Genomic DNA, 13,026 nt, shown 5'->3' on the forward strand with positions numbered 1-13,026 from the left:
ATTCCCTGACACTGATTAAATGAAAAAGTCATTTCAAACCCAACTGACATTTTTAGCAAAGATTATTACTGATATACAGTCATTAGTCTAATTATTTCAAAACACATTTGTTTCAAGCATGAAAATATGGCCTAGCAAATATTTCAGAAGGTTGACCTTTTATTGTGCCCTTACAAAAAAAAGAAGGCGATAGAAAGTTAGATTATGAAGATGATTAAACCCAAACCAATTACCAGAAGTCCACAGAGGGCTCGTTCTTGAGTGTGCAGAGCTAGAAATCTTAAGCCTTTCTACTTATTTTGTTGTTGCCTTTTTATTGTTGTTCTTTTAGGACACTGTTTTTCCTTTCATTCTTGCCCCAAGCAAACATAATTTGTGCACTACCTTCAAGCTGTGTAAGAATGGATTCATATATTGATGTGTATGTAAGCTCAAGCCATGCACTCTGTACTCAAATTCTGAGGACAGAAATTACTCATATCAGGACTGGGCAAATTATGCAGGCTTCTAATGCACAGGCTCTGCACTGTATGGGCATAGATAGGGTGCAATCCTGCATCCCCTTTATGTTAAGCTTGTATGCAGATTGTTTGCTTTATAAGGACTTAGACTTTTTATTATCCAATGCTGTTTCTGAAATTTTCCACATTTCACTTTCATAAACTCTATCTTTGCTATATTAATTTCAGCTGTGAAGTTTAGAAAGCTGTTTTCAGCTATACAGTGTTGGTATTTCATCAACTCCCAAAACAAACACATCCTTTTCCTTATTTTTTTGTGAATCTGTCCTGTTACAAATCTTGTCAGTTTTATAGCTATGACTCTACGTAAGCTGTTTAATTTCTTGATTTGCATGAGAAGTGTGTTGTACCCACAGGGTGGTGAAAACCGATTTGGCACGCAGCTTCCTAGTTCTGAGTGGATAACTGGCTTTAGTTCCTACTGCCATCATAACATGGAATTCGTTCTCTTACAGATCCTTTTCAGAAATTGCTATTACAAATATGTCTTGTAGAGATACTCTTTATTTTACAGAGATTTGTTACCTTCCCTGGGTTTTTGCTGGAGGAACTGCACTGCTGGGCACTCTGTGACGCCTGCTCGTTTTAGAAGCATGTCAGATTTTACAAATCTGTAAAATATGCTTGGAAAACCCTGCAGACTTGTAATCATGCACTATCTCTGGATAAATGTTTCATATTGTCAGGTTACTCTGGTTCTCCTTTCATCACAAGATTCCGAACTGTGGCAGAGGCAAACCGGCGATGAATCTCATGGCCCAGGACTTCCATTTTGTTTTATTGTGCTTGATTTTCACACATCAGCGCTTATCAAATAGTGGGCCATGGCGCATTTGTGTGATGCAAGAGTGGTGACCTAGTGGGGCACAGAATGGAAGTCCTGCACAGCCACATTAAAGGCATGCTCACCTCATGCTGAGCTGGGGGTACAGCAGCCAGTGCCCATTTCCATTCCTGGTTGTAACTGCCATGGTCTGCAGCCTGGCCTTCATTTAAACCAGTGGGAGGTGGGTTGAGCAGATTTGCAGGTGCCTCTTACTGTTCCTAGGGATGCAGGTGGCGCTGTGGGTTAAACCACTGAGCCTCTTGGGCTTGCCGATCAGAAGGTCGGCAGTTCGAATCCCTCCGACGGGGTGAGCTCCCATTGCTCGGTCCCAGCTCCTGCCAACCTAGCAGTTTGACCGATCCCAAAGGGTCAGGTTGGGTTCCCACGTCTCTACGGATCTCATCATGAATATAGGGACGCCACAGGGGTGTGTGTTGAGCCCGCTTTTATACACGCTCTATACAGCTGACTGTGCCCCCAAATACCCCAGTAATAAGATCATTAAGTTCGCAGATGATACAACGGTGGTTGGTTTAATTACGGCTGGAGAGGGGGAGACGGCCTATAGGAAGGAAGTTGAGCAGTTGGGGGAGTGGTGCAGGAAAAACAACTTACTGCTTAACTTAAAGAAAACAAAAGAGATCATTGTGGATTTTAGGAAATGTAAATTGAATATTCAGCCACTTATTACTGAGGGGAAGCGCGTGGAACAGGTCTCAGTGTTTCGTTTTCTGGGAATGGAGTTGAGAGATGACCTAACCTGGGGAGAAAACAGCAAAGACCTGGTGAAGAGAGCACAGCAGAGGTTATATTTTCTGAGAATCCTCCGGAAAAACAATCTCTCAAAGGACCTGTTGATGGCATTCTACCATTGCACTGTGGAGAGCGTACTAACTTATGGTCTGTGCGTGTGGTTTGGGAGCTGCACGGCCAGGGAAAAAACAATGCTATCCAGGGTTGTAAAGACTGCAGAGAGAATTATCGGGTGCACTCTTCCCACCTTAGATCAAATCTATGCTGCCAGGTGCCATAAGAAAGCGGCAGAGATAGCACATGATAGTACGCACCCCGGAAATGATCTCTTTCAGCTTCTGCCTTCTGGAAGAAGGTATAGGGTAATAAAGGCCAGGACTAGCCACCTGAAAAACAGTTTCTACGTTAATGCAATTCTGGTTCTAAACGCAGCATAAGGGGTCTCTGTAGTATAGTGTATTTTAAAATGGGGTTTTAGAGTTTTTAGGGGTTTTTGAATGTTTTGTGTAGTTTTTATGTAGTTTTATGTAGTTTTTTATGTAGTTTTATGCAGTTTTTATGTAGTTTTATGTAGTTTTTCAATTTCATTGTTCCGCAAGGGACAATGACAATAAAGATATTGTATCGTATCGTATCGTATCGAAAGCACCTCAGAGTGCAAATAGATAAATAGGTACCGCTCCGGCGGGAAGATAAACGCCGTTTCTGTGCGCTGCTCTGGTTCGCCAGAAGCGGCTTAGTCATGCTGGCTCCCTCGGCCAGTAAAGCAAGATGAGCGCCGCAACCCCAGAGTCGTCCGCGACTGGACCTAATGGTCAGGGGTCCCTTTACCTTTACCTTTTTACTTACTGTTCCTATTTTGGCATCTACCTATGCCTATTGTTATCTGCCAGGTTAGGTCCAAGAAGTTGACACTATACCCAGACTCAGCTCTCTAGCAATTAGAAAAAGGACTCCCATCAGAGTATGCATGTTGCCTGCATTTTGCTAGAAGGATGAGCAGGTCCTACAGCCTTGTGGAATCTCCTTCCTATTTATATCAGCAGTAATTTTAAGGTGCTTGTTCAAGTCCTTCACACAGGCTTTTCCAGAAGCGTGATTTAAATTCAATAATAATAATAACAATTTATTTATACCTCACCCATCTGGCTGGGTTTCCCCAGCTATTCTGAGCGGCTTCCAACAAAAGATTAAAAATGCATTAAAACATCAGTCACTAAAAACTTCCCTAAACAGGGCTGCCTTCAGATGTCTTCTAAAAGTCTGGTAGTTCTTCTCTTTGACATCTGGTGGGAGGGCGTTCCACAGGGTGGGCGCCACTACCGAGAAGGCCCTCTGCCTGCTTCCCTGTAGCTTTGCTTCTCGCAATGAGGGAACTGCCAGAAAGCCCTCGGAGCTGGACCTCAGTGTCTGGGCTGAACGATGGGGGTGGAGACGCTCCTTCAGGTATGCTGGGCCAATGCTGTTTAGGGCTTTAAAGGTCAGCACCAACACTTTGAATTGTGCTCGGAAACGTAATGAGAGCCAATGTCGGTCTTTCAAGACCGGTGTGATGTGGTCTCGGCAGCCACTCCCAGTCACCTGTCTAGCTGCCACATTCTGGATTAGTTGTAGTTTCTGGGTCACCTTCAAAGGTAGCCCCACGTGGAGCGCATTGCACTAGTCCAAGCAGGAGATAACTAGAGCATGCACCACTCTGGTGAGACAGTCTGCGGGCAGATAGGGTCTCAGCCTGTGTACCAGATGGAGCTGGTTAACAGCTTCCCTGGACACAGATTTGACCTGCGCCTCCATGGACAGCTGTGAGTCCAATATATGGGAGGTACACTCAAACCTCCAGTTTCCCAAAACCCCACTGCCGGCGACATTGGAAAAGGCACAGTCCCCCTAAGATGGACTGGGGACCCAGCAATGAGCTGCATTATTTCGCTTGACCTCCAGGTGTTGCTGAACTCCAGCTCCCATCTTCCTGAACTATTGGTCGTGATGACTGGCGCTGATGGGAAGTGGAATCCAACAATACATGGTATAGAGAGAGAGAGGGTGGTGGTTGAGATGAGTGTGAAGAGGATGAGCCTTGAGCAGTCCTTTTCTGGGTCACCTAGGACTGTATAATATTCATGAACCGTGTCTTTTAAGTACAGTCGAGCTCCCTTCTGAATTTTCTTTTTATTTAAAGCTGTTGTACCTGCTGTGGAAGAGGATCATGACCTTTGTAAATATATTTTTAGACTCTTAATAATTCCTCAAACATCAAGGAAAGAGGGGGAATGCAAAAGTACAGGGAAGTGCTGTAAAATAAACATAAATTTATACAACATCTGTATGTAGATAATTAAAGCCATGAGATTTAATTAAAAACTACAGAATAGCTGACGTTCTCTCAAGAATAAAGCATAGGACTCCGAGCAGATATTTATTGAATATCCATGGGGATTTTAAGGGCAGAATAAGAAAAAAAAAATGAACTAGTTTCACTGTGAAATGCACAGGGATTTTAAGCAATTTAGGACTGAAACCATGAAAATGAGAAGTCCAGAGATTATTTCCAGTGTCCTGTAAATCATCCTATGATGAACTGTAACATGGCAGACAATTTAGTTGGAATAAATATGGACAACAGTTCATTTGGCCAACTAGCAGAAAGATCATTACAGGAGTTTAATAGGATAGGTTCCGTTGATTATTTATATATTCAGAAACTTGCATTTTTAATACTTGGATGGTCTTGCAGAAGCAGAATATTCAGTTTAATCTTCCAGCTATGGAGTTTGGTGTAATTCTAGACTTTTGAAATATATCTTATTTGGGTGATCATTGCATATTAAGATCTGGAAACCTGGTACTATTAATGTTCATCTGAACATAGCAGATAATAAAGGGTTGTTGTTGTTATTGTTGTTGTTGTTGTTGTTGTTGTTGTGTGTGTGTGTGTCTTTTAGGGGGGAATGCTGGTTCTATAATCGGCAAGTAACTAACTTGATTGTCGAATTCAAGAGTGAAATTCTGAGCAATGTAGGCAGAAAGTGGTACGAGAAACTATTATCAAGTTTGATGCTAAATAATATTCCTAATATACTAGAGAGCATGATGAAACTACTTTCTTATTACTGAGGAAATTAGAAAGCAATTATGGATTGCTTAAGAGTCTTAAAACTGGGAACAGTGGGCTTGAAGCAAAGCTTAGAAAATTAATACTATATTTTTTCAGCCGCTGGGTTATAACTAAATTTTACGCAGTTCTTCACTTAAATAGTGGCAACTGACACTCATCGAAGGACTTGCCTCCTTGGGAGCAGATGGCAGAAATGTATTCTCTCCCTTCTGTTCTACCTAAGCCTCCCTAAGTCCTTCGTCAGTAGGAAGGGATCAGTTTGAATGCTTAAGTGGATGCAAGGAACTGAATGCAGGAATTCAGCTTGGAAATTTTCTTTCACCCAGCCTTAGACCTTGCTTTCCAGCCTTCGCTATGGCAAGGTTGATGAAAAAGAGGTGGTTCTTTTTGTTGTTGTTTAGTCATTTAGTCGTGACCCCACGGACCAGAGCAGGCCAGGCACTCCTGTCTTCCACTGCCTCCCGCAGTTTAGTCAAACTCCTGCTGGTAGCTTCGAGAACGTTGTCCCACCATCTCGTCCTCTGTCGTCCCCTTCTCCTTGTGCCCTCCATCTTTCCCAACATCAGGGTCTTTTCCAGGGAGTCTTCTCTTCTCATGAGGTGGCCAAAGTATTGGAGTCTCAGCTTCAGGATCTGTCCTTCCAGGGAGCACTCAGGGCTGATTTCCTTCAGAATGGAGAGGTTTGTTCTTCTTGCAGTCCATGGGACTCTCAAGAGTCTCCTCCAGCACCTTAATTCAAAAGCACCAATTCTTCAGCGATCAGCCTTCTTGATGGTCCAGCTCTCACTTCCATACATCACTACTGGGAAAACCATAGCTTTAACTATACAGACCTTTGTTGGCAAGCTGATATCTCTGCTTTTTAAGATGCTTTCTAGGTTTGTCGTTGTTTTTCTCCCAAGAAGCAGGCATCTTTTAATTTCATGGCTGCTGTCACCAAATCTGCTGATAGATGATGTGCTTAGATGGTGTTAATTTGGCTATATAAATGTCCGCATTTGGAAAACAAGTTTACAATTATCACATAGACTTGCTAGACCAAAAATGATTCTCATGGTGTAATCTCTAGACTTCTGCCACAGCAAATTAGCAGTTAATAGTGGCACATATTAATGAAACATGACTGCATGGCAGACAAATCTGCCAGTATAAATGGTTGGGAATGGGGTATCGGCCAGAATGGTTCTTAGAAAAGTTTCATAAGAGTTTATGGGTGCAAGGAAGCATTTAACTTTTAAAGCAAAATGAGTGAGTGAGCAAAAGAATGAAAACTTGTGAAATATATCCCAGTACTTCCCCCTTGCCTAGAATGTAAAACTCGCCTACATTGGATATGAGAGGCAAATATGGTATATCTGAAACCTAAAAAATAATGGTATAAACGCCATGCACATCCTTTAAAAAAATCTCATTTATAAAAGCATTACTATTAATGCTAAGGTCCTGACTTATTACAATATTGCTGAAACCTTGAGCAGAGCCAAAGGGGAGATTTAAGTTGTGGCTATGATCCAACCATAATGTTCAATAATGCACTTTCAATGAGCCACTGCCTATAATAATGGGAGGCAGGGAAAGAGGAGCTAATTGTGTGTGTGTGTGTGTGTGTGTGTGTTTCTTAGTGATTCACTCCTATTGCTCTTCCTCCAAGTATGAAACTGGAGAAATTAAGTTAACCTTGAAGAACTTAGCAAACATTGCGAATTGGTTCATAAATAGTCAGTTCCCTTGAAAGGGTACTGTGGGAGAGATTTTTAGGATCTAGCCAAATGCTTAGAAGCTTCTGCTTCCTAGTAAAAGGTAAAGGGACCCCTGACCATTAGGTCCAGTCGTGGCTGACTATGGGGTTGCGGCACTCATCTCGCTTTATTGGCTGAGGGAGCCGGCGTACAGCTTCAGGGTCATGTGGCCAGCATGACTAAGGTTCTTCTGCTGAACCAGAGCAGCTCATGGAAACGCCGTTTACCTTCCCGCCGGAGCGGTACCTATTTATCTACTTACACATGACGTGCTTTCGAACTGCTAGGTTGGCAGGAGCAGGGACCGAGCAACGGGAGCTCACCCGCTTCGAACCGCTGACTTTCTGATCGGCAAGTCCTAGGCTCTGTGGTTTAACCCACAGCGCCACCCGCGTCCCTCACTGCTTCCTAGTACTGTATGGGAAAACCCATCTGCCCAGTCTTTCCAGAAATGTTTCACTTGACCTTATGATTGCAAATCCATTGTGGCTGATGAGACGGAAAAACAAATATATAACCCGTGAAAAGAAATCAGAGAACCTGCAAATGAAAAGTCTCCCTCTTTTTTCTTTTGCCCACAAAAAAAGCAAGTGCTAGCTTTGAGATCTGCTGTTTCCATCATCATAACAACTTGCTTATATTGGTTATTACCAGTGCTTTTTTTTCCCTTAAAAAATGTTTAGGGGTACTCCCATTTTGACTAAAGAAAACCACCATTTTCTAGTTCAAATCGGGGAAAATAAATGGAGTAAATGGACAAAAGTACAAAGATTCACAAAATGTTTAGGGGTATGCGTTCCCCTTCATCCCCCTCCCCCCCCCAAATCACTGGTTATTACTATATTGAAGTCAAAGAAACACTGGTGAAACACAGTTTGTTTCTTTTTAAATGGAGGGTGTGTTTGACGATTTGTTCCAGTCATTCTAAATGTGAAAGGGATTATTTTTTTACAGAGACTGTAAATAAGCAAGGGTGGCATCTTAGGTAGGCAAGGACTCCTGCACAGTCTCCTAGATTCTTGATACCTTGTTCTTGTAGTTTTTCCTTCTTCCCTGCCTGTTTTCTCCCCACCCCCTTTAAAAGTGGCTTTTTAAAATGGCAAATGCCTCCTCCTCTTAGATGTGGTAACAGCTTTAGAGCATTTGCTGTGTTCAACTATTGGGACTGATATGTTCTCTTTATCTGAGATCCAACAATCCTTTAGTGCATGCGAGCACACACACAAAACGCAGGTGGGTCAAAACTTCCTTAGGGTTAGGGTTAGGGTTAGGGTAACCCTAATTAACTAATTGCACCACTGGTAAAGGTAAAGGGCCCCCTGACCGTAAGGTCCAGTCGCAGACGACTCTGGGGTTGCGGCACTCATCTCACTTTATTGGCCAAGGGAGCCCGCGTACAGCTTCCGGGTCATGTGGCCAGCATGACTAAGCCGCTTCTGGCGAACCAGAGCAGCACACGGAAACACAATTTACCTTCCCGCCGGAGTGGTACCTATTTATCTACTTGCACTTTGATGTGCTTTCAAACTGCTAGATTGGCAGGAGCAGAGACAGAGCAATGGGAGCTCACCCCATCATGTGGATTCGAACCGCCGACCTTCTGATCGGCAAGCCCTAGGCTCAGTGGTTTAGACCACAGCGCCATCCGCATCCTATTACACCACTGACATCCCAGTTAAAACAGCCCAGACGATTTCCAGAGATCAGTTGGGTATGCCAAAGGATAATATATCAGAGAAAACCTGACCTCCTGAATCTTTTAATGAGTATGTTAAAAATTGATGGCCTTCTGATGACATGCAGTTACTATCCTGGTGCTTTTGGGGAATTTCAGCCGTGCTTCCAGGGGCAGGCCCACATGTCTCTTGAGAAGCTACCTCCAAGATCAAGGGATCTCTGGAGCGTCACTTCATGAGACATGATGGAAAGAAATCTTAGCCCATATCTCTTTGCTTGAGTGGAAGGTATTTTCTCCTTAATCATGGACTTGGGTGGGATGTTATTCCTTGAATTTTCTGTAAGCTCTTGGGGGAGAGAAAAAAATCACGCTCATTCCAACGTTCCCACTCCTCATTTGAAAAATGATTTTGGAATGCCAAAGAACCAGGTTTTGAGGCATTCTGGTTTTTTTAATCTCCACTCTGGATCTTTCAGCTGATGGATGTGCATGCTTTCCTTGATTGTACCTTGACACAAAGGCCATCTAAAACAAAACCTGAGATTGTGCTTGTTCTTCGCTTCAAAGCAGATGTTTTAAATTGTTTGGACGGCTTGCTTTTTGGGCACCCACCTTACACCGCCCCCGGTCCCTCTAACTCCCGCGTTCCACGAAAAGAGCAGAGGTGCACTTGAAAGAAGAGACAAGAAGGTGAATCAAACTTTTAGGGATTTTTAATTGACTTTGTGTACATACTTTGAAGTTGATGAAGTGGTTACAGATGGTATGTATTAGCAAGTCCCTCTATACAGTTGCCGCTCCTGGGCATAGTGATTGAATACTCTCTTGTGGAAATGTCTGTTTACCTATGGTGCATAAGGAGTGCTGGATTTCAGCCCTGCACATTCCTCATTTGTCACAAAACTAACCTGTAACCTTCAAAGAACACAGCCTGCCTTTCTGTAAATACAGCCACGCTGTTTCAACGAAGCAGAATAGGGCGCCTAATAACTGTGCAACAATAGGGGGAGATTTATTTATTTTTAAGGAACCCTTTGCTTTGTGTGCAGTTGGTTAAGATATGACATAAGGTATGGGTACAATGACTACTACTGCAATATATTTTCCAGGGAGGAAATGGTGTCATTCTCTTGCAGCAGAAACAGTGAAGAGTCTTTCCAGTAGCACCTTAAAGACCAACTAAGTTAGTTCTTGGTATGAGCTTTCGTGTGCTCATACCAAGTGTGCTTTTTAAGGTGCTACTGGAAGGAATTTTTTTGTTTTGACTATGGCAGACCAACACGGCTACCTATCTGTAAGTGAAGAGTCTCGTAACTCCTTAAAGTCTTAAGTGCAATATTCGACTAACTTTTTACCCCAGATTAGCGTTAGTTAGCTGAATTATGGTGCTGGAGGAGACTCTTGAGAGTCCCATGGACTGCAAGAAGATCAAACCTATCCATTCTGAAGGAAATCAGCCCTGAGTGCTCACTGGAAGGACAGATCCTGAAGCTGAGCCTCCAATACTTTGGCCACCTCATGAGAAGAGAAGACTCCCTGGAAAAGACGTATGTAACCTGAAGCGTATGTAACCTGATGTACCACTGTAAACACTCTTAATTTGGGGCAGGGGGTGGTTAGGCTAAGCGAACAGCGCAAACCATCAAGTGCAGATGGCCTGCAAAGTTTGATTTTGATTAAAGTACGCCCATAAAATATGCACAGAGATGCAGCAGCTGGTAAACACCAAAGCTTCACCGTACAGTATTCCTACAAGTCAACCGACTTTTAAAACGGAAAAGCACCTCTCACGTTTCAACTGTGGGCTTGAAACATTTAAATCTCTGCTGTTCACAGGTATTCCTAAGGCTGCTTAAGTCTTCCCGCACATTTACTAGTGACTTGGTGCACAGGTGTGTTTTGAAATGGGGAAAGAGAAGTTGGGCTCTTGTTCAAGAAGCCAAGGAACTGTCGGTCTTCCACATATTGCACACCAAAATTTCCTCATTTAGCTTGCTGTTTGGCATTGATCAGTGATTAATTATGTCTCCATTAAGTTGAAAATCCTGGTGTAAAATTATACCCCTCCTCTCATCTTGACTGGTTGGTACCATCTTCAGGGATTAAACAAGATAATATTTTTTAATAGCATATATAACTAGTAAAACTAAGAGTCGTGATAGTGGTTGGCATTGAATAGCTGAACCCCCATCACCTCCATAGGGGTGTAAAAAAAATTGTCAAAATGCAAAATAATCAAATGTGAGCAACACAATGAGAAAACAACTTGGAAAAATGCAGTATAATCTAAAAGTGATAGAGGAAAATAACAGGTTTTGATTCCCTGACAATGCTTTTAGTATGCTAGTATGCTGCCATACCTCCATTCACAAGTCCACAAAAACATAAAAGCAAAGATGTGTTTTCTCTAGCACTTTAACTCACTATGAAAGCAATTGTCTCTTTAATAGCAACATGGCTCATTGCTAGGGTCCTACCCTATCCCAAAAAGGGGGGGGGGGAGTTTCCTTGGTTATTTACCCTGGATGCTAATGACCCTCTTCATGGAGCTTCCAAAAAAACCCCATGCACATGGTATAGCTTTAAGATTACAAAACCATGATGCAGTGTGCCTAGAACCATACACATGCAACTCCACCACACAAATAACTGGAGCTTTTAAATTTGTTGATTATATTGAACGAATAGCAGCAGAAACTAAACTGTCACCGGCCAAAATTCAAATATGCAGATGGATTATTATTTTTCTAGAAATCTGCTGCTGAAGAGAAATGGAACTGTTATTAAGGGGGGGAAGCAGAATTGGAACATGCTGAAGAATGTTCAAAACATGTCTGTCTGGGGTATTCTTTTAAATAAACTGTTTGAAAGCCCAATAAATAATGGACAACTAGCTTAAGTTACTCAAATTCTGAAAGGCCTCCAATTGTAATTATACTTACACGCTGAAAAGTAACTTCTGACTTCTTGGGATTATTTATTTCAAAGGGCTGGTGCAGATGTCAAGACAGGTGATCATTAAATCAATATTAAGATATTGGGAATCCACTGTGGGACTTTGTATTCTCTCCTTACCTTGGAGTATGAATGCCCTTCACCTGGGATTTGTATCGTTAGCCATGATACCGACACAGATGGTAACAGTGGCAAAAGGCAGCCAAGTTTCCCAAGTAATTCATAATCTGAAACTGGATTGAAACCTTGATTTTAGTTCCTGGTGAAGGCAAAACCCTCTACCTTAAGCAACATGAACCAAATTGGACATTCACTTCAGATGTGCTTTGTAATAAAACATTAAGATGGTCGGTACTTGAAGCCTCAAGCTGTCTCTATCGAAGACTTATATTGACTTTTTTAAAAAAGGAATTCTACTAAATAACTTGAAATAGTCTCCGACTTCAGAGGTCCAGGTTCACAGGGAATTACAAGGCAAGTAGAAGAATGTGTGGGGAAGAAGCATTCAAGCGTTACCAGTCTCTCTGTTGACATCTTGGGAGATCATTTCCCGACCCTCTTTCTGTGCACAAAGTATTGGCTTGCTCATTAAAGGTAGACAGAGCTCAATTTGCAACAGAGGCCCGTTGTTCAGGAAATAGATACCATTTGGCGAATAGCACGACATGCACTTTGCGTTCCTTGATGCAACTGCTAATGTCCTAGGGTGCAATCCTGGAGTTGCTTGCACTAAGCCTACTGTCTTCATACACTGCTGAAGGATACAGAGTTGCAACTCATATGAAGCCATAAGTACATGCTTAATGGTGATACTACATATGGGCTATCTTTTCACCTTCCCTCTGGCTTCTTCTTATTTTTGCTGTTTGCAAGTATATTTTAAAAGGTAAAGGGACCCCTGACCATTAAGTCCAGTCGTGACTGACTCTGGGGTTGCGGCACTCATCTCGCTTTATTGGCCGAGGGAGCCGGCGTACAGCTTCTGGGTCATGTGGCCAGCATGACTAAGCCGCTTCTGGCGAACCAGAGCAGCGCACAGAAATGCCGTTTACCTTCCCGCCGGAGCGGTACCTCTATCTACTTGCACGGGTGTGCTTTCGAACTGCTAGGTTGGCAGGAGCAAGGACTGAGCAATGGGAGCTCACCCCATTGCGGGGAGTCGAACTGCCGACCTTCTGATCAGCATGTCCTAGGCTCTGTGGTTTAATCCACAGCGCCACCCGTGTCCCAATTATATTTGTACATATTTCTAAATCACATCAAATACTTTTTTGTTTCCCTCCCATTTTACCCCAAGGTTAACGAATACCTGAATGCATTTTTGCATGCTTTTTGTTTTACCCCTACTGTATTCTGAAGAATGATGGAACCAAAAGCAAATGAAAATCACCACCACCATTTCCCGAATTCACACAAGGGAAGGCGACTTAAATTTCCAG

The 13,026-nt window shown here is 42.7% G+C and overlaps 1 protein-coding gene across 3 annotated transcripts in view; it reads left to right on the forward strand.

Annotated features, from left to right (window-relative positions):
• Positions 1 to 13,026, forward strand: part of PARD3B (par-3 family cell polarity regulator beta) — a 616,930-nt gene that overhangs the window by 349,586 nt on the left and 254,318 nt on the right. The gene's annotated exons all lie outside the window — the stretch shown is intronic.

Source organism: Podarcis gaigeae, assembly GCF_964106915.1.
Source record: "Podarcis gaigeae genome assembly, chromosome: 1".
Classification (NCBI taxonomy): Eukaryota; Metazoa; Chordata; class Lepidosauria; order Squamata; family Lacertidae; genus Podarcis; species Podarcis gaigeae.